This window comes from Macaca fascicularis, chromosome 1, assembly GCF_037993035.2.
Source record: "Macaca fascicularis isolate 582-1 chromosome 1, T2T-MFA8v1.1".
NCBI classification, from domain to species: domain Eukaryota; kingdom Metazoa; phylum Chordata; class Mammalia; order Primates; family Cercopithecidae; genus Macaca; species Macaca fascicularis.
The window spans coordinates 187,642,507-187,657,680 of record NC_088375.1 but is presented as its reverse complement, the minus strand read 5'-3'; positions in this window follow the sequence as shown (position 1 = coordinate 187,657,680).

Genomic DNA, 15,174 nt, shown 5'->3' with positions numbered 1-15,174 from the left:
GATAGCCATATGCAGAAGATTGCATATATCACATACAACATGCAGAAGATCCGTATATCATATACAAAAATCAACTCAAAATGGATTAAAGACTGAAATGTAAAAACCCAAAACTACAAAAACCCTGGAAGACAACCTAGGCAATACCATCCTGGACATAGAAACAGGCAAATATTTTATGATGAAAGTGCCAAAAGCAATCTCAGCAAAAGTAAAAACTTGACAAATAGGACCTAATTAAACTAAAGAGCTTCTGCACAGCAAAAGAAACTATCAACAGAGTAAACAGACAATCTACAGAATCGGAATATCCAAAGAAAAAATAACAAATTTATTTTAAAAGACCAATAAAGGACTAACTAACAGACATGTCAATAGAAACAGTATTAGCTAGAAGACAATGGAGTGATGTCACCAAAGTGCTGAAAAAAGTAACTGCCAACTAGGTTCTATTTTGCAAGATAGCAACATCATTTTTTAAGTGAAATGAAATTATTATAATATACAATTACATTTTAAGTGTACATTTCGGTGGCACTTAGTGCGTTCACAATGTTGTGCGACCACCACCTCTGTAGTTTTAATTTTTTTGTCACCCTCAAAAAACACCCTCTATCCATCTCTTCCCATTCCCTTCTCCCCAAAATTCCTGCAACCACAAATTTTCTTACTGTGTGTATGGATTTACCTTCTGGATTTTTTTCATATAAATGAAATTATACAATATTGTCCAACTTTGTTTTCCTTAGCATAAAGTTTTCATGACCTCGTGGGAAATGGTAGACTAGGAATTTCCAAGAATCATTCCCTCCATCAAAGTTACTATTCAGCTATCAAAAACCATCAAAATCAATTATTTTGTAACTCTGGAATCCAACCAAACACTTACAGCAAACAGGGGAATGTTTAATGAAAAATGAGGCTGGTAAATTTTGTCATTTTGCATAGCAGCTGTCATCTCTTATTCCCTTGTCCCATGGTAGCCATAAGGATGGTGATCCACATTTTTGTTATGGCTTACTTGTACAGAGTTGGCAATAAGGACTTTGTCCTCCAAAAACCGAGATCGTGTGTTTTGATCTGTCTAGTAGCTCACTGAAGGACTGGCACAGAAGCTTCATATTGTTTCAACACCCTCAGGCAGGAATGGCTTCCCTGGTGGCACCTGCCACCAAGGTGGAACCTTTAAAAGAATTTAAAGAAATAAACTGTCCTTTTTTCTTTTGTTTCTCTTTTTTTTAATTTTTTATCCAGATATTTAAGGAAATTTTTTTCAAGTCCCTGGCTGACTACAGAGATAAAAAAACAGACACATCAGTGATCACATATATGATAAGGAATACTTGTCACATGGGATGTCACCAAGCATAGCAATATACACATTACAAGAGTCACAGTATGAGAAGAGGATTGGGGGAAGGATGCAAAAATATTTAAAGAAATAATGAATGAAAACTTCCCAAATTTGAGGAAAGACACAAATATACAGACTTAAGAAATTCAGTGCCCAAGAAGCTCAATGACATCCAAGAAGGATGAACTCAGAGACTCACACCAAGACATATTACAATTAAACTGTTAAAAGAAATAATTTTGCAAGCAGCAAGAAAGAAGTGATTGGGCACATACAAATGTGGTAGGTGGTGCGGCTCAGACACCAGACCAGATTGAGGACTAGCTAAAATGGAGCTGGGAAGGAAACAGCTTTCAATTAGACACACCCACCAGTGTACCACATCAATTTACCATTGCCATGGCAACACCCAGGAGCTACTGCCCAATTCTATGGTAATAACCCAATGACCCAAAAGTTACTACCCTTTCCCTAGCTATGTCTGCATAACCACTCCTTAATCTGCATGCAATTAAAGTGGGTGTAGATATGACTGCAAAACTGCCCTAAGCTGCTACTCTCGGCCTATGGGGTAGCCCTGCTCTGCAGGAGCAGTCATGGAGCTGTAACACTGCCAGAATTATAACACTGCCTCCTCAGTAAAACTGCTTTCTTCTGCCTCTGAATTGTCATTGAATTCTTTCCTGGGCAAAACCAAGAACCCTAGTAAGCTAAGCTCCACTTTGGAGCTCACCTGTCCTGCATCACAAGGAATCCTCATTGAGATTAATAACTAGTTTCTCATCAGAAACCAAAGAGGCCAAAAAAAATGGGATGATACATTTAAAGTACACTATTTTAAAATCCTGATCCCTTCACAAAACAAACAGAGCAACTAGGATAGAAATAAAAAAGAGCTACGGACAATTCAACAAAGGTGGATGACAAGTGGGAAGGGAAAGATTAGTGATTGTAAGATTTTCTTGGGCCTAAGAACCCTGAAAACTAATCAGGAAAATTTCCTTTCCAGGACAGAGTCCCACATTGGGAACAATCGTGAGCAATAAAATCCAAAAAAGAAGAGGGGTGAAGGAAGTACATGAGTCCTGTAATAGTGAGAAAGGAAGAGACAGGAAACAGATTTCAAAAATCACTACGAGGCCATAATTTTGAAAAGTCCTGAGTCAAAAAAGAAGAGAGAGTCTTTGAGCCCTGAAGCTAGGTAAACTATCCTGACAAACTCCCAGTCCCCTGCATAGTAAACTCCCCCAAAAAGTTCAAGAAAATCCTGTCTCTTGAACAGGAGCAACAGAAAAAGATTGTGCTCTATCCTATATCAAAATACCACAAGTATTTTCTGCTTGATATCAGCAGTCTTCCTGAATATCAGACAATCCGCATAAAATGCTAATTAGGGTACATTTTCCCTTTATTTTGAATGGTAAAAACTATAAGCATTACATATTAGGGCCACTAAAACACCTAGGGTGTAAAATTTAACAAAGCACTGCCACTCAGGTTCGTGGAAGTGTGAATAAGGTAATAGATGTTCCAGGTGATTTTTAATTTTTCATTTTTTTCTATATTTTTAACAATTGTTTATAATTCCCAAGTAACATCTACCAATCTAAAAATAATAATAACATTTCCTTTTTAAAAACAAAAAGGACACTTTGGGTCTTGTTTGAAAAGATCAGTTCCTACCCTTTAAGACACAGGTCAGATACATATGCAAGGACATTGTTAAAGATGATGGTGTAAAAAGTCTCCCATTCCAACAACCTCAGGAAGACACTAGAATACTCTGTTGGGTTCTGAATATAAACATCAGAGCCTGAAGTTCCTGACTTCAAGACCAGGGCTTTTCCTCAGTATTGCTCTGTCCCAGGACTGCACCTTTTCTCTTTTTTTCTTTACTTTTTTTCTTTTTGAGATGGAATTTCACTCTTGTTGCCCAGGCTGGAGTGCAATGGTGTGATCTCGGCTCACCACAACCTAAGCCTCCCAGGTTCAAGCGATTCTCCTGCCTCAGCCTCCTGAGTATCTGGGAGTACAGGCATAAGCCACCATGCCGACTTAATTTTGTATTTTATTTTTAGTGGAGAAAAATTTTATCCATATTGGTCAGGCTAGTCTTGAACTCCTGATCTCAGGTGATCTGCCTGCCTCGGCCTCCCAAAGTGCTGGGATTACAGGCGTGAGACACTGCGCCCGGCCTCTCTACTTTTTTCTTTTATTTTTAGTTGACAGGTAATAATTGTATGTGCCTTCTATTTCATACATATTTTTGTTGTTTTTGTTCTTGTTGTTTTTGTTTTTGTTTTGAGACAAGGTCTCCCTCTGTTGCCCAGGCTGGAGTGCAGTGGCACAAACACAGCTTACTGAAATCCTCAACCTCCTGGGCTCAAGTGAGCCTGCCATCTCAGCCTCCCGTTGAGCTGGGGCCACAGGTATGTGCCAATGTGCCCAGCTAATTTTTTTCTTTTTTGTAGAGACAAAAGCTTGTCATGTTTCTCAAGCAGTCTTCCTTACTCACCCTCCCAAAGTGCTAAGATTACAGGCGTGAGCCACCACATGCAGCCAATAGAAATTGTTTGATGGTTTTTTGATAGATTTTTTCCCAAGATCAATAGAAAGCTTTTCCCCAGCCTTTTCATTTTTAAAAAACTTTTAAGCTTAAGATACCCTTTTCTCAACCCTTCAAGCTGGCCCTTCATGCTTGCTCAAAAGAGATTTCTAGAAGTCAATGTGAGAAAGCGGCACACTATATGATTCAAATTATATGACATTCTAGAAAAGGCAAAACTATGGAGACAGTACAAAGATCAGTGGTTGCCAGGGGATGGAGGAAGAACGGCATGAATAGTCAGAGCACAGAGGATTTTTTAGGAAAGGGAAACGATATGGTACCACAACGGTGGATACATGTCATTATATATTTGACAAAACCCATAGAATGTAAAACACCAAAGAGTGATCCATAATGTAAACTACAGATTTTGGGTGGCAATGATGTGTCATTGTCGGTTCGTTAAATGTAAAAGTGTTATACTCTGGTGGAAGATGTTGATAATCAGGGAAGCTGGAAGGGAGGGGTGATACATGGGAACTCCTTGAACTTTCTGCTTAATTTTTCTGCGAACCTGAAACTTCTCTAAAAAGATAAATTCTATAAAAACATAAACAAAAAAGAACAGAGAATGAGAGAGAGGGAGATTTTTTTCAAGAATGTATAGAGGTGCTACAAAGGATGACCAGATGGGAACTTTTAGATTCTGGAAGGGCACAGCAATGCCGCAAGGCTTTCATATAGGTATGAGATGTCATGCACACGGCTCCTATCTGATAATATAGTTCTTCTGGAATCCGGACCGCTGGTCAACATCTCAGCAGTTTTCACCCTGCAGGCTTAATTAGGCCTCCTCTTCCTTATGTCCCCTCCCTGAATATGGCATTTTGAAAACCCAGTGTTGCCCATCTCCTTTGTGTTTATGAGAGACCTGCATTCTCCCTGGCTCAGTTCACTGAGGCACTCCAGAGCTCAGGACCTCTGGGAAGAATGGAGCCCTCCTGGCTTCAGGAACACATGGCTCACCCCTTCTTGCTGCTGTTCCTCCTCTGCATGTCTCTGCTGCTCTTTCAGGTAATCAGGTTGTACCAGAGGATGAGATGGATGCTCAGATCCCTGCACCCGTTTCCTGCACCCCCTGCCCACTGGTTCTATGGCCACAAGGAGGTAAGAGGAGAAAATTAGTTGGGGAGGCTAAGGAACAGAAAGATGAGGTATTTAAAAAAAACAGCACAGACTGGTGGGGCATTATGTAGTATGCAATATGCTTTCACACCAATCTCACTTTGATTTTTACAAAAATTCTATGATATGGGGAGGACAGATATTGTTATTCTTATTTTATAGGTAAGAAAACTGAAACCTAAAACAGAGATGCAACTTTCCTGTGCTACCCACCTCATAAATGACAGAAATGAAACTTGAACCCTGACCTTCTGATTGAAGGCCAAGGTCTTTACTACTTTCAGGACTCTGGGTGTTCTACAGAGAAATAGACCAAGCCAATTGTTAACAGGAAATATACAAAGATGCTACAGCTTCTAATGAAGCTGGAAATAGGAAAACATATAACAAATTAGAAAGGAAAGTAGAAAGATGAGCAGCAACCACAAAGGAGTAAAAGGCATGTGGGACTTTGCTGCTTTGGAGGCAGATAAAGCACGAGTGGGCATATCCAGAGCAAAGACGAGGTAGGGAATCAGTGGTTACTAAGGATTTACCTTGTACCAGGAATTTTATGTTTATAATCTCACTTAATTTTCATGGCAGCTTTGTGAAACATATTTGGTCTTCCTATTATACACGTGAGGAAATCATGGCCCTGATGACCTAGATAATGAATAAGTGTCAGATTGGGATTTGAACTTAAATCTCCAAAGTTGACATGGGAGTGAGAAGACCAATCACTCAGCAACAGGTCCTGAGCCCTTGCCCTGTGCCAAGAAGATTCTGTGGAGGTGCTGGAGACACATGGAGAAGAAAACTTGCCTTCAGCAGATGTGAACATGTCTGATGGGGTGATGTCCACAGGCCCTCAACTTAGCACATGGCCCATCTGAGAGAAAGGGGTTCTCCTAGGGTGACAACCTTTACTAACCAGTCATGACTTATGACAGTTTACCCAGTAAAGGAGTTTGAGGTGTATCATGAGCTGATGGAAAAATACCCATGTGCCCCTCCCTTGTGGGTTGGACCCTTTACGATGTTCTTCAGTGTCCATGATCCAGACTATGCCAAGATTCTCCTTGTCTTTAAAAGATAAAAACCAAGAGGGGCTGACAGTACAGAGTAGCAACAAAGAGAGTCTCAGGGTGTCTATTGCATTAGGGAAGGACAGGTTGAAGCATTTTTAAGGGAAATCCATCATTTGATATGTTGAAGGGAAGATACCACATCCTCCTTGACATCATAGTCAGGACTCTATTGAGGGCTGTTGTAGAGAATTCTCTGATCCATTTCCAAGCAACCGTCTCTCCCTACATCGCAAACTTTTTCTGATGCTTCCATCACATTTACTTACCTCAGACCCCCAGGACTACCACTTACCGGTACACTGTGAACATACGGTAGGTTGGCGATGCAGAGGTGGTTTGCTTACAATTGGCTTAACACCAGTGTTACACAAAGATGAGTGTTCCCCATAGATGCTTTGCCCACCAATGATGCCTGTCCTCTGGGAATGGCCAGTGCCAGGTGGAGGCTCTGGCAAGTGGACACCAGTTCTCCGTCAGGTCCCTAGTGTGGAAAATCCATGGAATTGCAGAGCTGCTTCTTGGCCGTGGCAAGATGTGTGTAGGATTCCCCCACTGGGCTTTCCTCAACTGCCTCTTGGCATGTAAGGCTGGCCTTTGCCTCACTCTGCCCCAGCTACCTAGATGGGTCACTCAGTTATAAAATGCCTCCATATCTCTCTTTGTGCTTCTGCAAAATTTCAAGCAGCCTGTGGCTCTCTCGTGTCACAGGGCACTCTGCCAGAATCAACATCTCATCTTTCTTCCTGGTAATGAAGGTGCAAGAAATGTCTGGGTATCCAGTTTCAAACTTTACTCTGCTCGCCTTTATATTCTGCTCTCACTTTTGGGCCTTTGCCCAAAAGGGATGAAAGAGGAACGTGATTGTTTCTCCTTTGGAGTTATTTTCTCTTCTTTATCTACAGATTCTGTCTTCAGTGTGTTCAATTCCGTGAGGAGGGAGCCTTTGTTTCTGGCTATTTTTCTTCTTTCTTTCTTTTTCCTTTTTTTTTTTTTTTTTTTTTTTGTGGTTGGTTGGTTGTGAGGGCATATGGGCAGGCCACACAAGGAAAGCCATCCTTCCTGCTCATATTTTCTTCAGTCCCCATTGTCTTCAACTCACAACCTTAGTTCCTTCCCAGAGAAGCCATGAATTTCTCTCCCACTCTTGCTTTTTTTCTCTTACTCTTTTGTTCTCTTTTCCTTTGGTTTGTATTCCCTGCTGGAGCCTAAAAATAGTCTCCTCCTCAGAGAAAAGGATAATTTTATGCTTTGAAGTATGATAACTGTACAGTTACATGAGAAAAGAGCAGAATAATATGCAGAGTATGGGATGTCAAGTTATTTACCTGCCACACATCCGTACTTCTTTTTCAGTCCCACTGCAGAAGCACAGTGGCCAAAAAAGGAGAGCTGAGAATCCTGTTCTTATTGTTTCTGGCCAGACCCACCCAGATCATCTTATCCCCTGCTTTTTATTTTGAAAATTTTCAACCCTGCATGTCTAAAACACCAAAAGCAATGGTAACAAAAGCCAAAATTGACAAATGGGATCTAATTAAACTAAAGAGCTTCTGCGCAGCAAAAGAAACTACCATCAGAGTGAAAAGGCAACCTACAGAATGGGAGAAAAGTTTTGCAATCTACTCATCTGACAAAGGGCTAATATCCAGAACCTACAAAAAACTCAAACAAATTTACAAGAAAAAAACAAATAACCCCATCAAAAAGTGGGCAAAGGATATGAACAGACATTTCTCAAAAGAAGACATTCATACAGCCAACAGACATATGAAAAAATGCTCATCATCACTGGCCATCAGAGAAACGCAAATCAAAACCACAATGAGATACCATCTCACACCAGTTAGAATGGCAATCATTAAAAAGTCAGGAAACAACAGGTGCTAGAGAGGATGTGGAGAAATAGGAACACTTTTACACTGTTGGTGGGATTGTAAACTAGTTCAACCATTATGGAAAACAGTATGGCGATTCCTCAAGGATCTAGAACTAGAAGTACCATATGACCCAGCCATCCCATTACTGGGTATATACCCAAAGGATTATAAATCATGCTGCTATAAAGACATATGCACACGTATGTATATTGCGGCACTATTCACAATAGCAAAGACTTGGAATCAACCCAAATGTCCATCAGTGACAGACTGGATTAAGAAAATGTGGCACATATACACCATGGAATACTATGCAGCCATAAAAAATGATGAGTTCATGTCCTTTGTAGGGACATGGATGCAGCTGGAAGCCATCATTCTCAGCAAACTATCGCAAGAACAGAAAACCAAACACCGCATGTTCTCACTCATAGGTGGGAACTGAACAATGAGATCACTTGGACTCGGGAAGGGGAACATCACACACTGGGGCCTATCATGGGGGGTAGGGAGGGATTGCATTGGGAGTTATACCTGATGTAAATGACGAGTTGATGGGTGCTGACAAGTTGATGGGTACAGCTCACCAACATGGCACAAGTATACATATGTAACAAACCTGCACGTTATGCACATGTACCCGAGAACTTAAAGTATAATAATAATTAAAAAAAAGAAGAAGAAAAAAAAAAGAAATTGTATTTGGCTACAGAGGACCCCAAAATTGTGGCTCAAACACGCAAAGGTATTTTCTCTCACATAGAAATGCATTTTAAGGTAGGCAGATGAGGGCTGTGCAGTGGCACAGCAGAGTGTCCAAGGACTGAGACCTTCTGTCTTTCTGCTCTAGCCACTGACACGCACAGCCTATCTTCGAATCCACCTCAGAGTCCAGGATGGCTAAAGAGGGCATTAGCTTCCTATCAGCTTTCTTTCTAGCCAGGAGGAAAAGGAAAGGATTCAGGGCAAAAGCCTCCTCCCTCCCTTTTAAGAAGCCTTCCTGTAAGTCCCACAAAACAAATCTAGTCAGCCAGAGCCTGGCCACACAGTCACACCCCATCTCAAGGGAAAGGCGATCTTTGAACTGAGCATGTTCTGTTAGTAAGGAGAGTGGGGAGAATGGGTTTTGGTTTAGAGAATTTGCCCAGTCTGCAATAACTAGCATACACACACACACACACACACACACACACACACACACACACACAGAAAAAAAAAAAAGAAGAAAATTTTCAACCCTACAGGAGAAATTTTGAACACCCATTGTACCCTTCTCTAGTGTCATTAATTGATATCATGTTCCCATATTTGCTTTTCTTTTAATTACATTCATTTTATTGTGGTAAAATATATATAACCTAAAATTTACCTTTATAAATCACTTTTAAGTATAAAGTTTAATGGCATTAAATACATTTACATTGTTGTGCAACTATCACCTCCATCTATCTTCAGAACTTTTTCATCTTCCCAAACTGAAACTCTGTACATATTAAACCTAACTCCCCATTTTCCCCTACCCCCAGCCTCAGGCAACAACCATTCTACTTTCTGTCATTTTAAATTTCCCTATTCTAGGAACCTCCATAAGTAGAATCATACAATATTGCCCTTTTGTAACTGGCTTATTTCATGTAGCACAATGTCCTCAAGGGTCATTCATGTTGTAGCATGTATCAAAACGTCCTTTCTTTTTAAGGTTGAATTTCCGTTGTATGTATATACAACCTTTTGTTTATCCATTCCTCTGACAATGGACACCTGGATAACTTCCATCAGTTGGCTTTTGTGAATTATACTGTCATGAATGTGCATGTACAAATATCTCTTTGGGTCGTTTCAATTATTTCAAGTAGATACCAAAAAGTGGAATTACTGAGTCACATGATAATTCTACATATAATTTTTTGAAGAACTGTGATACCATTTTCCACAGTGGCTGCACCATTTCACATAGCCACCAGCAATGCACAAGAGTTCCAATTTCTTCACATTCTCACCAACATTTGTTATTTCCGGGGACTTAAAATAATAATAATAATAATAATAATAATAATAATAGCTACCCCAGCTGGGTGCAATGACTCACACCTGTAATCCCAGCATTTTGGGAGGCCAAGGCAGGCAGATCGCTTGAGCCCAGGAGTTCAAGACCTGGGCAACATGGCAAAATCTCACCTCTATTAAAAAAAAAAAAATAGACCAGGTGCAGCGGCTCAGGCCTGTAATCCTAGCACTTTGGGAAGCCGAGTCAGGTGATTACTTGAGGTCAGGAGTGCAAGACCAGCCTGGCCAACATAGTGAAATCCTATCTCTACTAAAAAAAAAAAAAATACAAAAATTAGCCAGGCATGGTGACACAGGCCTGTAATCCCAACTACTTTGGAGGCCGAGGCAGGAGAATTGCTTGAATCTGAGAGGCAGAGGTTGCAATGAGCTGACATAGCACCACTGCACTCCAGCCTGGGCAACAGAGCGAGACTTTGTCTCAAGAAAAATAAAAAGTAAAAATACATTGTATTATTTAAAATAATAATAATGGCTATATTAATGGATGTGAAATGGTATCTTATGGTAGTTTTTATTTGCGTTTCTCCAGTGATTAACTATGTTGAACATCTTTTCATATGCTTACTGGCCACTTATATATCATCTTCGGGGAAATGTCTATTCAAGTTTGCTGCACCTTTTTCATTTGTTCTTTGGTTTATTTGTTGTTGAGTTGCAGCAGTTCTTTATATCTTCTGGATATTCATCCCTATCAGATATATGATTTGTAAATTTCTTCTCCCATTCCATTGATGTCCTTTTTACTCTGTTGATAATGTCCTTTCATGAGCAAAAGTTTTTTGTGTTATCAGGTCCAGTTTATCTATTTATTCTTTTGCTGCCTGTGCTTTTGGCATCATATCCAAAATAATTGTTGCCAACTCCTGTGGCAAGAAGTTTTCCTTAAGTTTTCTTCTAAGAGTTTTATAGTTGTAGCTCTCACATTCAGTTCTTTGATTCATTTAGTGTTAATTTTTTATATGGTGTAAGGTCTGCATTTGTTCACAGATTGTTAGATGATAGATAGATAGATAGATAGAGCCAAATAACCTTTTATTCATTTTTGTCTGAGTTAATAGAGGTTAAAAAATAGTGATTTTCTATTTCTTCTACATTTTTCAGCTTTCCCTATCTATAATGAGGAACTTTCCTCCTCTCCCCACCCCCATCTGCCTTTCTCTCACTGTCTCACCTTCTGTCTCTCTGTTTCTCTCTCTTTCTGTCTTTCTGCGTATCAGTATGGATTCATGGATTGTTAAGAAAACAGTGTATTGAATTTCGTTACCATCGTTATCTTTTTCAATGGCCAAATTGTCCCAGATGTGGAGAAGGAGACAAAGCAAGAGAAGAGGCTGGTAGACATGGGCCCAGTCATTCAGAACTTTGTAGGCGGAGCAATGGTGAGCATAAAAGGAGAGAAGTACTGTGAATATCTGTGTGTTTTGAAACATCACTCAGACAGCTGTGTGATGACTGACTGGAAGGAATCAAGGCTGGAGACAAGGAATCCGCCTTATCCTGCTGCCCTGTCCAAGGGACAGATGATGGAGGCCTGGACAAAGGTAAAGGGGTGGAGATGGAAATAATTGTGTGAATTCAAGAGATACTAATGAATGTGCCAATATTTTTGACATGGTGGTGTCAAGCTGTCAAGCAGTCCCTAAGCTGCTTAGCTCGTTCACTGCACATTCATAAATTCAGTCAGCAAAAAGCCAGCGGGCCTGAATGGATTTAGACTGTTTATTACTCATGGCATAATAGGTATCATGAGCTTCACATTAACATCAGCTCCACTAACTCCCTAGGTCCCATAGGTGCAACGCAGAGCAACTCAGGTTAGTACCATGCGCACCAGGGTCTGTATTACATTTGAGGAATTCTGACACTACAAGATCCTAACCATATATAGGGGCTATTGCCAAAAATGCTCTTCCTCACCCCTAGAAATAGACATTGTATTTTATGTGTGTGTGGCAAAATACACATAAAGTTTGCCATTTAACCATTTTAAAAATCCAATTCAGTGACATTAAGTATATTCACAGTGCTATCCACCTATCATCTCTGTCTAGTTTCAGAATTTTTCATCACTCCAAACAGAAACCTCATACCCATCTTAAGCATTTTTTCCCCATTCCTCCCTTGCCCCAGTCACGGACAACAACTAATCTGCATTTTTGTCTCTATGAATTTACTTATTCTGGATTTTTCATATAAATGGAGTCACACAATATGTGACCCTTTGCATTTTGCCTCTTTCACTTAGCATAATGTTTTCAAGATTCATATATTTCGTAGCATTGTTTCTTTTCATGAATTATATTCTACCATATGAATATATAACATTTTGTTTATCCATTCATTTGTTAATAGACCTTTGAATTGTTTCAACTTTTGGCTATTATGAATAATGCTGATTTCAAAAAAACGAAAAACTTTTGTATGCCAAGGGCCACTAAAAGCAACCTGTGCCTCCCAGGTTCAAGTGATTCTCCTGCCTCAGTCTCCCAGGTAGCTGGGACTACAGGCATGCACTACCACACCTGACTAATTGTGTATTTTTAGTAGAGACAGGGTTTCATAATGTTGGCCAGGCAGGTCTCAAACTACTGACAAGTAATCCACCCACCTCAGCCTCCCAAATTGCTGAGATAACAGGAATGAGTCAATGCACCAGGCCAAGACCAATTTTATTTTGGTTTGCATTTCCCTAATGGTTGAATATCATCTCCCTGTTTGCTGGCCGTTGATATTGAATATCATCTTATTTGTTTGCTGGCCCATTGTTTATCTTTGGAGATGTCTATTCAAGTACTTTGCCCATGATTAATTGGGCTGTCTTTTTATTGTTCAGTTGTAGTAGTTTTTAAATATGTATAGTACACAAGTTTTTTAAATCAGATATATGATTTGCCAACATTTTCTATTATTCTGTGGTTTGTCTTTTTACCCTTTTAGTGACCCTTGATACACAAAAGCTTTTCATTTTTATGAAATCTAACTTCTTTATTTTTCCTTTTGCTGCCTGTGCTTTTACTATCATTTTTAAGAAAGCATTTCCCTGTCCAAATTCGTGAAGACCCTCCCCTATTTTTTCTTCTAAGAGTTTTGTAGTTTTGACTCTTATATATAGGTCTTTAGTCCTTTTTTTGGGTGAAAGAAGCCTAAAGTAGGGGCATTTGTTTAGTTATTTATCTTTTATTTTAGATTCCAGGGGTACATGTGCAGGCTTGTTACCTGGGTATACTGCATGATACTGTAAAGTTTGGAGTATAAATTATGCCATCACCCAGGTAATGAACACAGTACCCAACAATTAGTTTTTCAGTCCTTGCCCCCTTTCCTTCCTCCCCAACCCCAGTAGTCCAGAGTGTCTGTTGTTGCCATCTTTATGTCCATGAGTACCCAATGTTTAACTCCTACTCATAAGTGAGATCATGCAGAATTTGGTTTTCTGTTCCTACATTAATTCACTTAGGATAATGTCCTGCACCTGCATCCATGTTGCTGCAATGATGTGATTTCATTGGTTTTTTTTTCTTTGGTACGTTTTCAGTTAATTTTTGTATATAGTGTGAGATAAAGGTACACTTAATTATTGTGCCCCTAGGCATTTGGTTTTCCCAACACCATTTGTTGAAGGGACCATTTTCCCCATTGAATGGTATTTGCATCCTTGTTGAAAATGAATTTACAACAGACGTATGGGTTTATTTTTGGACTCTCATATCTACACTTAATGCCAGTACCACTTACCACCACTGTGAACATTGACTCTATCGAGGGCTGTTGTAGAGGATTCTGTGATCCATTTCCAAGCAATCTTCTCTCCCTACATTGCAAATTTTTTCTGATGCTTCCATCACATTTCCTTACCTCAAATCCCCAGGATTACCACTTAACTGTAAACGTAACATGGGTTGGCGATGCAGAGGTGGTTTGCTTACAATTGGCTTAATGCCAGTGTTGCACAGAGGTGGTGTTCACCATAGATGCTTTGCCCACTAATGATGCCTGTCCTCTGGGAATGGCCAGTGCCAGGTGGAGGCTCTGGCAAGTGGACACCAGTTCTCCATCAGATCCCTAGTGTGGGAATTCCATGGAATTGCAGAGCTGCTTCTTGGCCGTGGCAAGATGTGTGTAGGATTCCCCCACTGGGCTTTCCTCAACTGCCTGTTGGCATATAAGGCTAACCTTTGCCTCACTCTCCCAGCTACCTAAATGGCTCACTCAGTTATAAAATGCCTCCACACCTCTCTTCATGCTTCTGCAAAATTTCAAGCAGCCCATGGCTCTCTCATGTCACAGGTCACTCTGTGAGAATCACAATCTTTGCATCCTTGTTGAAAATGAATTGACAACAGATGTATGGGCTTTTTTGGACTCTGATAGCTACACTTAAGGCCAGTACCACATTGTTTTGGTGACTATAGCTTTGCAGTAAAGTCACTCATACATGCATCAAGATGTATGAGTTCTCCAGCTTTGTTGTTCTTTTTCAAGGTGGTTTTGACTGTTTTGTTTCCCTTGAAATATGATACAAATGTTAGAATTGGCTTTTCCCATTTCTGCAAAGAAAGCCAATGTGATTTTCACAGGGATTCCATTGAATCTGCAGATCAACTTGGAGAGTATTGTCATCTGCACAGTATTGTCTTTCAATTTATTAACATGGATGTATTTTTACTTATGTACATTTTCTTTAATTTCTTTCAGCAGTGTTTTTTAGTTTTCAGTATACAAGTCTTTTGTTTCGTTTGTTAAATTTATTCTTAAGTATTTTATGTTTTGATATTATTGCAAATAGAGTTTTTTAAACTTTCTTTTCAGACTGTTCATTGCTAGTGTACAGAAATACAACTGATTTTGGTGTGTTGATTTTGTATGCTGCAAAGTTTCTAAAATAAACAAATAAGCAAAAGAGTTGGAAGCATGATCTCAAAAAGCTATTTGCACACCCGTATTCATGGAAGCATCATTCACAATATCTAAGAGGTGGAAGTAACCCAAATATCCATTGACAGATGCATGAATAAACAAAATGTGGTATATGCATACAAGGGAACGTTATTCAGTCTTTAAAATGAAGGA